Source organism: Odontesthes bonariensis, chromosome 20, assembly GCF_027942865.1.
Source record: "Odontesthes bonariensis isolate fOdoBon6 chromosome 20, fOdoBon6.hap1, whole genome shotgun sequence".
Classification (NCBI taxonomy): domain Eukaryota; kingdom Metazoa; phylum Chordata; class Actinopteri; order Atheriniformes; family Atherinopsidae; genus Odontesthes; species Odontesthes bonariensis.
In genome coordinates this window covers 18,282,841-18,297,051 of record NC_134525.1, presented here as the reverse complement: position 1 = coordinate 18,297,051, position 14,211 = coordinate 18,282,841, and positions in this window count along the sequence as shown.

Sequence of the window (14,211 nt, the reverse complement as noted above, 5' to 3'; positions counted from 1 at the left end):
GCTTACGCTCTTATTTTCCCACTCTTGATCAGAAGTCATTACATTACTCTGAAATAACAGTGCTACATTAAATTAAAAACACTTATTTTATCTTCCCTTTTTTTCACATATTGTTTCCCCTTAGGTAATGTCTGACTGACCAAATTCTACTTCTTTTCTTAAGGGAAAATTTCCCCACAGGGGATTATCCTAAGCTTGCATTCATTAAGCTTAGGATCAGTCTAATTATGCGCCAATGTGAACCTACGGACTAATTAACGGGAGATCGATATAGGTCCTGGATGCCCCTCACGTAGGGGCCCAGTGCTCAGCCCCCTCATTACCGGGGCTGCGCTGAGGCGTCAAAGAAGATTTCTCAGCTTCCACTTGGAGGGGCTTGATGACACATTAGGTTGGTTTGGCAAAAAGTTGGTGTTTTGCTCGTCTCTCTCTTCCTGTAAGTGTTGGGGAAGCTGAGATCATATTATAAACATGACAAAAATACCACAGGCTGTTTGAGAAGATGACAAGCTATTTAAAGGCACTTCACAAGTCATGTAGCCCAGTGGAGACATAACATGATTATGACGTGAAAGAATGGAAGGACCTGTGACAGCACAGATTCAATCTTAAGGAGTCTGCATCTGGTTACTAGGTAGAGACTTCAAAGGAATACCTCAGCAACAAGGAAACAGGCGTATTTTTTTCTTGTAGCTGCAGCACGTTCACCACATGGACATAAGATGTGGCATCAACAATCACATCTAACCTTTGCCGGAAAGCACATGTATTCAAAATCATTCTGTATGTCAGTATCATCTTTTTTTCTTTTCTTTTTTAATCATTAAAATAGTCTTACTGAGATGGTGTGAAATAGAAGTGATAACAGGTTAGGATTTCGTTGGGCAGAAACATAATGCTGTCTTTAGTCCTGGGAAGTGGCTTCTGTCTTTGAAGGGAAAGGGTACAACTGGCATTCAGCCCCACGTCAAGTGTCTCTGCATGAGTCTCTGGTATTAGCTCTAACCGGCAGTGATGGAAACATGACACCTGCGTGGAGTCAAAATTCACACTGGGTGCTCTTTTCCTAATTTATTATGAAAGTATACTCCCCATATGTTCTTTATGTTGTTTTCTGTCCTGTGTTGGTTCAGTGCTAGTCCCTCTAATTGTCTTGATTGCTCCCACCTGTGTCCCGTCACCATTCAAGCCTCTATTCTCAGAAGCGTATATCAGGGTGTCTGAAGTCACCAGCAAGCATAAACCCCCCAAACACACAACCTTTGACGTTTTTTTTAGTGCCTCTTTGTTTGAAGGTTCCTCATTCAAGGAGCCAATGCAATTTTCCTTTAAAATGATATCACTTGCTAAATTCACACCACCGCTTCTGCTTAGTCTTGAAATTCAAGCCCCATCCGCTTGTATGAAGCCAGTTTAGCATGAAGTGTTCGGTTGGGAGCATTAGCAGTAGCTACTGCTAATGCCGTAGGTAATGAGGATGACATACACCAACTTTTAAGGTGTTTTTCAAAGATTAACATTATTTTTACCACATTACTTTGTTGACTGAACCTTTTTAGTTGAACGGTTACATTCTGTAATTCAGACAACCTGCAGCTAGGGGTGGGCGATATGGGCAAAAAAAAAATATCTCGATATTTTTTAGGATTTTCACGATAAAGATATTTTGACGATATTTTAAAAAAAAAATTAAAACTTGCGTTAAGATCACAATAAAATGAACACAAGCATGCAAATCTAAGCACACACGGCCGGTACAGTGAAACTGCGAATGGCTCATTAAATCAGTTATGGTTCCTTTGATCGCTCTACCGTTACTTGGATAACTGTGGCAATTCTAGAGCTAATACATGCAAAACGAGCGCTGACCTTCGGGGATGCGTGCATTTATTAGACCCAAAACCCATGCGGGTGCCTCTCGGGGTGCCCCGGCCGCTTTGGTGACTGATAACCGCGAGCCGTTTCTCAGGCTTCTTCTCCCTCCGGAGAGGGAGCCTGAGAAACGGCTACCACATCCAAGGAAGGCAGCAGGCGCGCAAATTACCCACTCGGGGAGGTAGTGACGAAAAATAACAATACAGGACACTTTAAATCCTTTAACGAGGATCAATTGAAGGGCAAGTCTGTTGCCAGCAGCCGCGGTAATTCCAGCTCCAATAGCGTATCTTAAAGTTGCTGCAGTTAAAAAGCTCGTAGTTGGATCTCGGGATCGAGCTGACGGTCCGCCGCGAGGCGAGCTACCGTCTGTCCCAGCCCCTGCCTCTCGCTGTCCCAGCCCCTGCCTCTCGCTGTCCCAGCCCCTGCCTCTCGCTGTCCCAGCCCCGGCCTCTCGCTGTCCCAGCCCCTGCCTCTCGGCGCCCCCTCGATGCTCTTAGCTGAGTGTCCCGCGGGGTCCGAAGCGTTTACTTTGAAAAAATTAGAGCGTTCAAAGCAGGACGTGGCGCCGTGGTAAGGGCAGAGGACCACTGGCGCCGCACTTTATTGATTTTTGGCGATTGAAAAAAATAAATAAATAATTTTTTTTTTTTTTTTTTGCCTATATCTCGATATTGCAAAATTACTCATCGTCAAAACAACATTCACGATAATTTCGCAAACGATACATATCGCCCACCCCTACCTGCAGCTGTGTGGATTAGGTGTGTTTACGGCACAACACCGGCCTACTCCACACTCTCGCTGCTACATTGAATGCTGTACACTGCTCTTGGTGCGTTAAAATTTTTAGTATGTTTCTGAAAAAGATGTAGGTCTCCAAGTACAATTATCTAATGACATTAATATATTCAAAATGTTGAAACGCAGTAATTAATGGTACATGTGCATTACTAAGAGCAGAGTAGCTGCTGACATCACCAAAACGACGGGGTTTATCACTCACTTAATCTCCACCCCTGAAAACAGACCTTTAATAGAGAGGCGTTAAAACAGGGCAGAGACAAGAAGCCCTGTGCTTAAACCAAGATGTACTTTGACCAAAGTCTATCTCATCCATCTCAATAAGACCTCGGAAAATAGTGTCAAATTGTAAAAAATTGGCGGCGTAATGCGTCATCTGTAAAACTAACCTCTAACAATGACAACTCTAATAGGAGTTGGTCAGGGTCTTTAAATAAGTCCCTTTCAACCTGAATCAAATATCACTGGGTTTTGTAAAGTTTTCACAACAAACATTTAGTCGAAAATTAGATTTGCACTGTTGACTGTCAAAAGTGCGAGGATGCAGCGCATCAAACTCAGCTGTTAACACACGGAGGTGCAATGGTTGTCGCATGGACAAGAGCTTATGTACTATTCTTTTAAAATGGCATGAAAATAATAACTTTTGAAACAACACAGCCTGTGTGATGTATTTTTGATTACATGACATGGCTGATGTTCAAATATACTCTCAACGAGGAGGCTAAAAAGCGGATGCAGTGTCCTCAATCAGACATCATTCAGTGCAGACACCGTCCATGGCCAAACTGGAGTGCATTCTTGGAAAAATGTCAAAAGCGGAGCCACAACAAATTCCACCAGAGATGAAACAGTTCAGTGAAACTGTGCGCACCAATTTACTCTGCACTGATTTACTCGTGAGAATTGAGAACTGACTCCCTGGATTTCTAGCCTTGAAAATGTGAAATACCCCAGTGTGGATGAGGAACTTGCTCACCTTCAAGCAGTACTTTTCCAGGATCATTCTGGGATTTCAAGCCAAACTATGGTATTTTCCTAAGTTTATCAAGCTGCATTTGTGCCTAAACCTAACCAGTGAGTGAGAATGAAACTTAAAAACAAACTCAAACTGTCGCAAAACTGAGTGAGAAAAACAAAGGTCTTACGATGGGCATGAACTATGGTATCTCAAACAAGGTTCCTGAAATTTATTCCAGCATCACACTTCCAATATTTTCTGTGGGCCTTGCTGCTGGTTACAGGGCACGAACACTTTCTGCATACTGCAGATGTTCAGAGGCATTGAGACCGAAAGGGTGAAATGTTACATTTTATTAAGGTGATTAGGACTGTGTAGTGTATATACTGCATGAAACAACACAGTAGAAACACACAAACTAAAGTATCTAATGCAGTTAGTCTGTCTTCTAAACAATGTTCTTCATTGTCGTACTTTCTTAGCTCCGTGGGTGGCTGTTCATTAGTCCGGATGAATTCACCTTCACACCTGCTGTTGTTCTCTGAGGTCAAGGAAAAGTGTTGATAAAATAATTTTTCCTAAACTTTTATTATTTCCCTGCAACCAGCGACCAACAAATTAATTAATCGCTGAAATTAATGAGGCCAGAGCAGGCAATAACAAAGTATGAACAAAAACAGAGGGGCAAAGCAAACCCACAGTGACACACGAGGTAAATAACTTTTCCAACTGAAAAAGGAAGAAGGATTTTTCTCTTTAGGACATAGTAAGAAGGTTACTAATAGAGGAGGGAAAGTTAAGAGGAGACTAAACAAAGCCGTTAGTGGGTTGTTGGCTGCATTATGTTATGAAACAATTAGATCACAAATCATTTAGCTGCAGGGCTGTCAAGAACTTATTTAAATGATGAGAACGAGGTAGCCAGCATCTGTTACCAGTATAGCTTCCATCAGAAAATATCTCTGTCAGTTCAGCATTGTCGAAGTGAGCTTTTTGAAGCACTTGGCACATATGGATGAGGAATACATCAGGCAGAGGATCTCACTCCAGCAGTGATGTGAGATGACAACTCCCAAAAGCTGTTAAGCTGAAAGGGATGAAAAAGGAGGGAAAATGGAATTTTCATGAAAATCCTTATTTAGAGAGTTAGTAATTGTTTAGGATTGATGTGTGGCCCGAAGCTCTGTCTAAACTGTATTGTTTCCCAAACTGAGGCCAAATCTTAATAGTATTAAGGAGTATTGGCTGTTTTGGAGGCTCCTGTGGGAAGCTGGGAGTAAATTAGAGAGTGCAATGAGCTTTCTGAAGACAATAGATCAGTGTGAGGCCTATGAGCAGTTTTGAGAAGCTTTATTGTTGACCATTGTAGCAAGGTTTGATTGTAATGGTGGATGTTGAGAAGCAATAAATGTAAAGCGAGCACCACTCTCCTTAGACAAGCAGATTTATTATTCCAGATTAAAGTATTGATCAAGAATCATACAGATGGGGATGTGTTGGAAAACATATACCACATGAATTTGCTATTTTGCTCATCTTCATCAAGGTGATAGAACTCTTGAAAGATCAGGAGAGGAGAACAGCTGGATGAATATTATTTTTCACTTTTATCCTGGAGTTGTTTAAGATTTTTAGTAAATTTGCCAATTTATTTCTCTCTCCACATGTCATTAATTGAATAGCCTACAACATCATTCCAAAATAGACAATAATGAGAGGACTCTTCTGTACTAGAGTGTGCCATCTGGTGCTTTAAAATCTATCCTTGTTGCACACCTTGTCAACACAGAAAGTGATGCAGCTCAGCAGCTTCAGGGTTTCATCTACACAGCTTGCCTTCAGGCACAGTACTGAGTCACCTAGGAGTCAAATAGACCCATTATCACACCAAAGCATGTAATAGATCTGCTGGTTTTTGCCTCAACAACACATCCAGTGGGTTGTCTAACCTAAATTGTGATGCTTTCCTTAAAATAATCTTGTAGTTTTTGTGCCCAAACCTAACCAAACAGCAACTGACCAGAAAATTGTTAAAAGCTTTCACATTAGGGGATCGCTCCTGAATGGCAAGAACGGGAAGTTTTTAAGTTTTCAGTCCCAGATACAGCAGAGCACACGCCCACCTTCATACCCACTGTACCCCCCAGATACTGACGTTTTCAGCCGTTGGTCTCTGGTCGAAGTTAGTTAAAGTTAAAAGGTAATGGTCCAAAACAGGATTTGTGTTGCATCAAATTTGGTGAAATTGCAGTTGAGCATTTATTAAAACAGGTTCAGGTGCCTTAGTCTTAACTGACCAACTGTGAAAAGGCGGTTATTTACAAATTATTGGTGTTTAGAAACATTTTGTGAGAAATTTTCAAAAATCTCCTTCTGACTTGATGATAAAGATGTGAAGGCTTCCTGTGTTCTGCAGAGATCATCCAAAGGTTCACCATATTGGCCTCACAGCTTCGGAGCCGTTACTGACAAATTACGGATATTTTCACGTTGAAATTAAAAAAGAAAGCTGCATATCCTCAGCTCAAGAAGCCACTGGTGATGCATCTGTCAGTTCAGTAAATTCACTGTATACCTTTTCAAAATTGATTTTGAAATTCTAAATTCAAAACTAAATTCACTTTAAGTTAAAAACAGGTATTTCACTTCAGCTTTTTGAAGGCCTTTTTACACGGGGTGACACTAACACTTATGCATATAAATGTTAAGACCATCAAAAATGTGTCAGTAAGAACACAAGCTAAAAAAGATGGAAAAGGAGAAGAAGAGATTTTGTAAATAACTTCTAATCGTTATCCTGACGAACTTGAGACAACTTGGAGGCTTACCGTGGCTCCAAATAGCACAGAGTATAACCAATGATGTCATTGTGATAAGCCCCCACAGTGCAGCTGAAGACCAAACTGAGGGACGACCTCTGTAAGTTGCCGTGACACAAGGCACTACCCGGCCCCGTCTACTTCCAGCATCCAGCATGGAGCCACTAAAACACACTCACACTCACTCACACGTACACATGCGTAATGGTGCTGCTTACGTGGTCACACCGCCTCTCTCACACGCAGACCCACAGTCGTAATGTGGTTGGAATGATATTTCAAGGACTCTCCATATCATGCTGTGTCTAGGAAGTCATCCAGGTTTTAGGGAGCTGGACTGTTTCACTCGTGTCAACCAGACAGAGGGGATGGGGGGTGCAATTCCAAAGCTCTGTCTCTTGCTCATCTGCAAACAGTGCACCTGCTGCGTCTTGGTTCCAGAGAGCTGAGTAACATCACGAACAAAAAAGGTGCAAACACAGGATTACCTTTTGCCCCCTTTTTGCCATGTTTTAAATGACGAGATGCATCAATGTAAGCCCAAGTTAATGCCCTTTTCCCCTGCAAGACATGAAAAAGGAGACGATGTAGTTGATCTTCTGGCCTCTCAGAGAGAGAGAGATGCCACGTGGCGTAGGCGGTAGTTTGGGAGCAGCAGGTAGCTGTGAGGCACTGCTCATTGCCAAATGGTATTTTTGTCCCAACCACAGCAGATCAATAAAAGCCCTGACCTCAACTGTCAACCAACTAAACTCAGTTTGTGAGGGGACACTCAGTTCCCCAACTGGCCTGAAAACAGGAATCAGAAGGGGTCATTTCTAAGATTACCTAAGATAATCATCTGGATTTTTTTTCTTTTTAATTTGCTTTGTATGAGCAGTCTAGGGTGAGCATAACAGATTCCCATTATAGAAATGACATGAAGCTGTTATTCTCCGTGATATTTTCCACACTTATACATCAACATCTTCACTTTATGTGCTGCTGTGACACGTGGAATCTGAAAATACCCCTCGCCGTGCTCAGTCGCCTCTTCATTTTCCCTGTAGAAGAGCAGACGTCACCTCGGAAAACACAAAAATACAGCATCTCCCTTGAAGACAGAACAGGCAGAAAACAGAAAATGTTTCTTTCGGTCTTGACAAAATACACAAAAATACCTTCTCTGTCCTCCAGCCAAGTAGGTCAAAGAATTTTATGTAATACCTCAATGACTAAAAATATACAAGCAAACTGTCAGCGGCTAATCATGTCTGATTTATTCCAGGATGGTGCTGATGAGATTATTTTGTGCTCCTGTGTCTCGGCCTCCAGCTCTCCCTTCTCCCCTTTGATGCTAACAGGTCAACTTTCTGAAGGAGAAGGAGGTTTCACGCCTAAGGCTAGTTATTGCATTATTAAATTTTCTTTCTTCTCTCATGCTATACGTGAATCTTGGTGGGCTAGCAGGCAGTATATGCCTATATATTTTTTATTGATAATCAACATTTTACCTAGAAGAGCCCTACAGCTGTGACACATGAAACATAGCATGTAAAGCTCAGAATTAAATGGACAAATGGAATATTCTAACCGGACATCCGTTCAATACAATGAACACAAAGGAATGGGCTCTGTGGCTGTTTGAATAATGCAAACCACTAATCCTGTTAAGGGTTTGTCCCTGCTTGGTGAACCATTCACCAGTTGTAGTCATTCATAAAAATTATAAATGTGCAAAGCCGCTTAAAGTCTTTATTTATATCTCAGTCATTCTGTTACATGGCAGGGTGTCTTTCATAATGAAGATAGACGATAATGATCAAGTGCTATTGCCTGGATTTCAGATGCTTCCGGTTATCCTTTCTTTTACAGAGAAAAATATCTAAGGATTTACATATTTTGCATTTGCTCCCTGTCTCAACATTTCCTTTATAATATCAATAAAGGAGTATATTCAGATGTGGCAGCTGCAGCAGATGATTTAAGGACACATGACAGAGGCAGATGAAGCCAGAATTACACAAATAGATCAGAATAGAAGATAGATAAAAAGGAATTAATTTTATTCTTATTCTGTGTATTTCAGGGTTATTAAACCAGGAAGTTTCTAGAAATGTATGAACTCTTCTGCTGTAAAGGCACGATTAAGTGTTTTGACAGTGAGGACTAAACTACACATGAATCACATCAGATAGAAAAGAATGGAACCTAAGAGGAACACATATGACAAATCCAGTATGCACAGTACTAAGGTGCAGTTAAAGGCAGAGGGTCTAATACCTATTTTTTCTGTATTTTCTGGCAATATAAATGTTGTCAAAATGGTCCCTTTTGAATGAGTAACTGTGATGGCATTTCTGACTTTTTGTCATTTTTACAAACCAAACAATCCACTGATTAATGAAGATTAGAAGCAACAAATATGGGGTGCATCAACGATGAAAGTAATCATTAGTTAAAGTCCTATATAAATATTTTCAAATGAGCTCGGCATCAACCAGCATTAACATGTTGCTTTTTCATTAATGCATCATCATCAGACTCTATGTTATATCATAACTATTAGATGGAACATTCAGTATTTCACTTTTAATAGCCTACTTAAAAGTACATTTTCTTGATTATGCATATGTCAAATGCCATTTATCTTGCTTATTGCCCATGTACTTTTGCTATTTAAAAGACCTGAATCACTTCTCCACCCCGGTACATTACATTTGCATTAACTGCACAGGAAGCCCAGGTGGGATTCAGTCACTTGCATGATGTCAGCCCCCCTTTAAAATACCATATGTTTTCTTTTTTTTGGCACACTGGAAGAAATTATGGCTCAAACTAACATTTTTTATTTTTTCAAAAAGAAGTCCAAACTTGCAAGGGTTTGCACTTGAAAGCAGTAATGTGTTATGAAATGCTTTTTTTCCCGGGTCTTATACTCTAAGCACATTTAAAAGCTTTGGAGATGCTGAAAGTGGGAATGTCTTTGCTTCATGGTCTCAGCTCATGGAGAACTTTATCCAGCCTGTGCTGTGTATCCTCTCTTATAAAAAAAAAAAAGCACCGTGGAAAAGTAATCCTGTTTGGATGAATTCACCCCGGATCACAAGTCAGCAAGAAGTGACACCAGCAGCCTGCTAACAAGTAGAGTATCTCTAAATTGGGTGATTTTAGACGATATATGTCCACATCACTGAGGACCTTATAGCCCTCACTAAATCACGACCGGGACTTTGGGACACTAATTACGCTTTTCCTCCTCACATCTCCAAACACAGCATCACTTGTGACCTTATCTCTCTGCCTATCAGAGTGTTAGCATTCACATGGCAAGCGCGCCGATGAATGTAATTACTGGAGCCCAAAATAATAACACTGTCGTCTTTGAGCAAACCAGTAGCCAGTCAACTGTTGCAGAACCCCACTCGCCTTCCTCCAAATTAGAGGAGAGGAGGATAAAAATAGAGTCATTACAGACCCGGGTCTATAGGAGAAACCCATACACAAGGCAAAAGAGAAAGGGATGTGACATTAATAATTCAGGGGATTTAAAATCTCAAGAAAACAAATTCAGCAAGCCTATTATAAAGTTTATCACAGCTCCAGAACTTTGAAATGATGTGCAGGCATTACAGGAGTCACAGCACTGAATCTTACGAAAGAGAAAATGCCAATAAAGAGTTTGACACATTACTTCACTCTTTAAATAATGTATTCTTGAGTAAAGAATCCTCATTTCCAACAGGCTTCGTAACTGCGAGGTACGTATTTTCAACAGGCAGTAGTTTCCACTGACAAATTATTCTGAGAACTTGTTCAATAATTTAGCTTTCCTTCTTTCACTCTCGGCACAGGGAAGACAAATATTCTGAAACTTTGTCTTTTAAGCTTACAAACCGTTTCACTGATAAGATGAAGGAAAGAAAATGCAGTGCCGTTATGCATGTTATGAAACTAAAAAGACATGCATCTCCATTTACAAATGATGAAAAACTAAGGTTTAACGGCAATTTCTTGGTCTTCAAAATAGTCGCTCAGCCCACCCAGCGGCTGTTCTTGAGCTTTCAATGGAATGCTTTTTCATGTGCGTGTTTTGGCACCTGCTGTTTCCAATGTCAAGAAGGATCCATCATAGACAAAGAGTCCTCAAAGAGCTTCGAGAGTGAAAAGGAGTTATTATGCAAGAACTTGACCTTCAACGTAGACAGATTTGTACACAGGTGAAGACGTGTATGCGTGCCTGTATATGTGTATAGGTAACTTGGCTTCTGAGTCTTTGTTTAGGTTACAATATATATATTTCTGTTTTCTTAGGGATGGGGGAGTGCTTTTTGTTTGTCTGTCTGTCAGCAAGGTTACACAAATACAACCAAGCTGAATCTCATGGAAGTTTACAGAAAAAGCCGATTATTGGCAAAAAAAGAATCACAGAAACCTTGGTGCAGACCCAGATAAAGTTCCTTAGGATGGTGAGATGGGGCATTGTGGGTTTTTGGGCTCTCATATCAATCCTAATTTTTGTTTCAAAGCACAGTATGTTTCCGAGTACTGGATGTGCTCTTTAAAGTTTAAGCACGACATGAGCATCAACATTATCTGTGATTCAAATATGCAAACAGAAATTGCTGTTGTGTTTTACAAGACAAAATTGCATTTGTCTTTTAATGAAATTGCTGAACCTAACGAACTAATACATCCCCGGATCATTACTGTCCCCAGAGGTTTCAACAGCAGGCACAAGGGATGATTTGTACAGCACCTCATCTGCTGCTCCTCTTACCCTGATGTACCCATCACTTTAACACAAGTAAATCTGGACTCATCAAACCCTATGACCTTTTTCCATTGCTCCATAGTCCAATCTTTATGCTCCACAGAAAATTGAAACCTTTTTACCCCCCCCCCTTTGCTCCGGCTCCTTGATGTGTAGTTTTCTTAAAGCAACACAGCTGTTTCGTCCCAATATTGTTAGTACTTTTTGCACTACTTTCACTTTTACACACAAGAACGAGTTTTACTTTTGATTTAATTCCAACAAACATTTAAGTGGTATCCAATCACAATCACTGAAGATTTTCTTCCAACCACATTTCCTCCACACAGGTGCTGTTTCACCACTATCCTTCCCGGTTTTATTAATGTTTCGGACAGCTCCTCGCACAGTTTGAGTCGGCACATCATTTTGACTGGCTGTCTTGTTTTCCGGATGTGGACAAACAATTTGAAAACAAATTAACATCTTTTTCAGCACCAAAGGATGTGCTTTCCAAGATGATGATTGGAGGAGTTAGGGCTGTCAACTGACGCACATTTGGTTCCTTCATTTCCTTCCAAGCTCACATAGTTTCTTTTTTTCTTACCTATAGTCCACATGAAGCAGCCAGCAGATTACTTTCTGCTTTTGCAGCATATATGCTTCCAGTGAAAACACAAGCTGGGAAGCTCACCCTCTCGAAAAGCCCCAGCTCGCCCTGATTGGTCAGCTTTAACGGGCCAAGCAGACAATCACTCATTTTCCTACATATTTTTAATCATGTATTTACTTATTTATTTTCAGAATAGAAATAATTCTGATCGACTGTCAAGTCATGATGGTGCCAACATCTGGATGTACACCCTGTGATCTGTGTGCTAGTGGTCTTTCTGAAAAGAAATCTACGATTCAATAAATATTGGCATATAAAGGAAGTTCTTTGTCTCCTATTAACTTTCAAGCATCACTCTCCAGCTACATCTGAATGTTCACGTATGTTAAAACAAAAAGAAAAGAGACGTTTGCAGCCAAATGCTGACCTCGAAGCTTCAAACGGCAGCTCATGAACCAGTGGGTGACCTCACATATTCATGGGGGAGGGAGATGGAAGTGTTTCATTCGGGGTAAAATTATTATAGCCTACGCCTCTGAGTGCAGGATGAGTCATCAGCATTTATATATGTTTGTTTTTTCAAGAAAACACACTGTCTTAAATACCATTCGGAATATTGTCGAAACAAGTTTTTGTCATTCTTGGGTCAGATAGTGACGTGTTTCACGTGTGACAGCAAAAATGTGTTAAAACGTTAAATATATATATATTTTTTTTATTATTTTTTTTTTATTTAACGGTCATTTTGCAGACGCTTTTATCCAAAGCGACTTACAATAAGTGCGTTCAACATCGGTAGGCAAAAGAACTTCAGGTCACAAGAAATCATAAGTGCATTACCTTCCAAAACCAAACAGCTAAGAGTAAAACTAGTACTAGAGTAAGTGCGATAAGTCAGATACCTAGACAGGTGGGAAGACAATTTAGAAAACAAAGACAATTTAGGAAACAAATAAGTGCGTAAGGAACTAGGACGAAGCAGGTGATGTCCTAAGAGGGCAGATCAGGGTAGTGTTTCCTGAGGTGGGTTTTCACCCTGCGGCGAAAGATGGGCAGCGACTCAGCTGTCCTGATATCAGTCGGGAGATCGTTCCACCATCGGGGGGCCAGAACAGAGAAAAGCCGTGACCGTGTCGATCGTGCCCAGGGACCCCTGAGTGACAGGGCAGCCAGGCGCCTGGTGGCCGCAGAGCGAAGTGGTCGGGCGGGGGTGTAGGGCTTGACCATAGCCTGGAGGTATGAGGAGCTGTTCCTTCCACTGCCCTGTAGGCTAGCACCAGAGTCTTAAACTGGATGCGAACAGCTACAGGGAGCCAGTGTAGAGAGCGGAGAAGGGGAGTGGTGTGGGAGAACTTGGGGAGGTTGAACACCAGACGAGCAGCAGCTTTCTGAACCAGCTCCAAAGGTCTGATGGCAGAAGCCGGGGCGCCAGCAAGGAGGGAGTTGCAGTAGTCCAGGCGGGAGATGACAAGAGCCTGGATGAGCACCTGTGCTGCCTTGTCGGTGAGGAAGGGGTGAATCCTCCGGATGTTGTAGAGGAGGAATCGGCAGGAACGGGTCACTGATGCGATGTTTAGCGAGAACGACAGTTGGTCGTCCAGGGTCACACCCAGATTCCTCGCGGTCCGGGTTGATGTCACCACGGAGTCATCCATGATGATGGCCAGATCTCGGAATGGGCAGCCCTTCCCCGGGAGAAACACCAGCTCAGTCTTGTCCAGGTTGAGCTTAAGGTGGTGCATCGACATCCACCCCGAGATGTCTGCCAGGCACGCAGCAATGCGTGCTTCCACTTGGGTGTCAGAAGGGGGAAAAGACAGAATCAGCTGGGTGTCGTCTGCATAGCTGTGGTAGGAAAAGTCATGGGAGTGGAACACAGAACCAAGAGATGATATGTAGAGGGAGAAAAGAAGAGGACCCAGGACCGAACCTTGGGGAACCCCGGTGGTGAGCCTACGTGGCTTCGACACAGACCCTCTCAGTGTTACCTGGTAGGAGCAATCTGTCAGGTAGGATGAGAACTTGGAGAGTGCAGAGCCAAAAACACCCATTCCCTCCAGGGTAGAGAGAAGGATGTCGTGGTTCACTGTGTCAAATGCTGCAGAAAGGTCCAGGAGAATCAGGACAGAGGAGAGAGAGTTAGCTCGAGCAGTTTGGAGTGACTCAGTTACTGCTAGGAGGGCTCAGTTGAGTGGCCCACCTTGAACCCAGACTGGTGGGGATCCAAGAGGTTGTTCTGGTGGAGGTAAGAGGACAGTTGTTTAAAGACAGCACGTTCAAGAGTTTTGGACAGAAAGGGTAGAAGGGATACCGGTCTGTAATTCTTGATCTCTGAAGAGTAAAGAGCTGGTTTCTTTAGAAGAGGAGTGACTCTGGCAGTCTTGAAAGCAGAAGGAAAAGAGCCTTG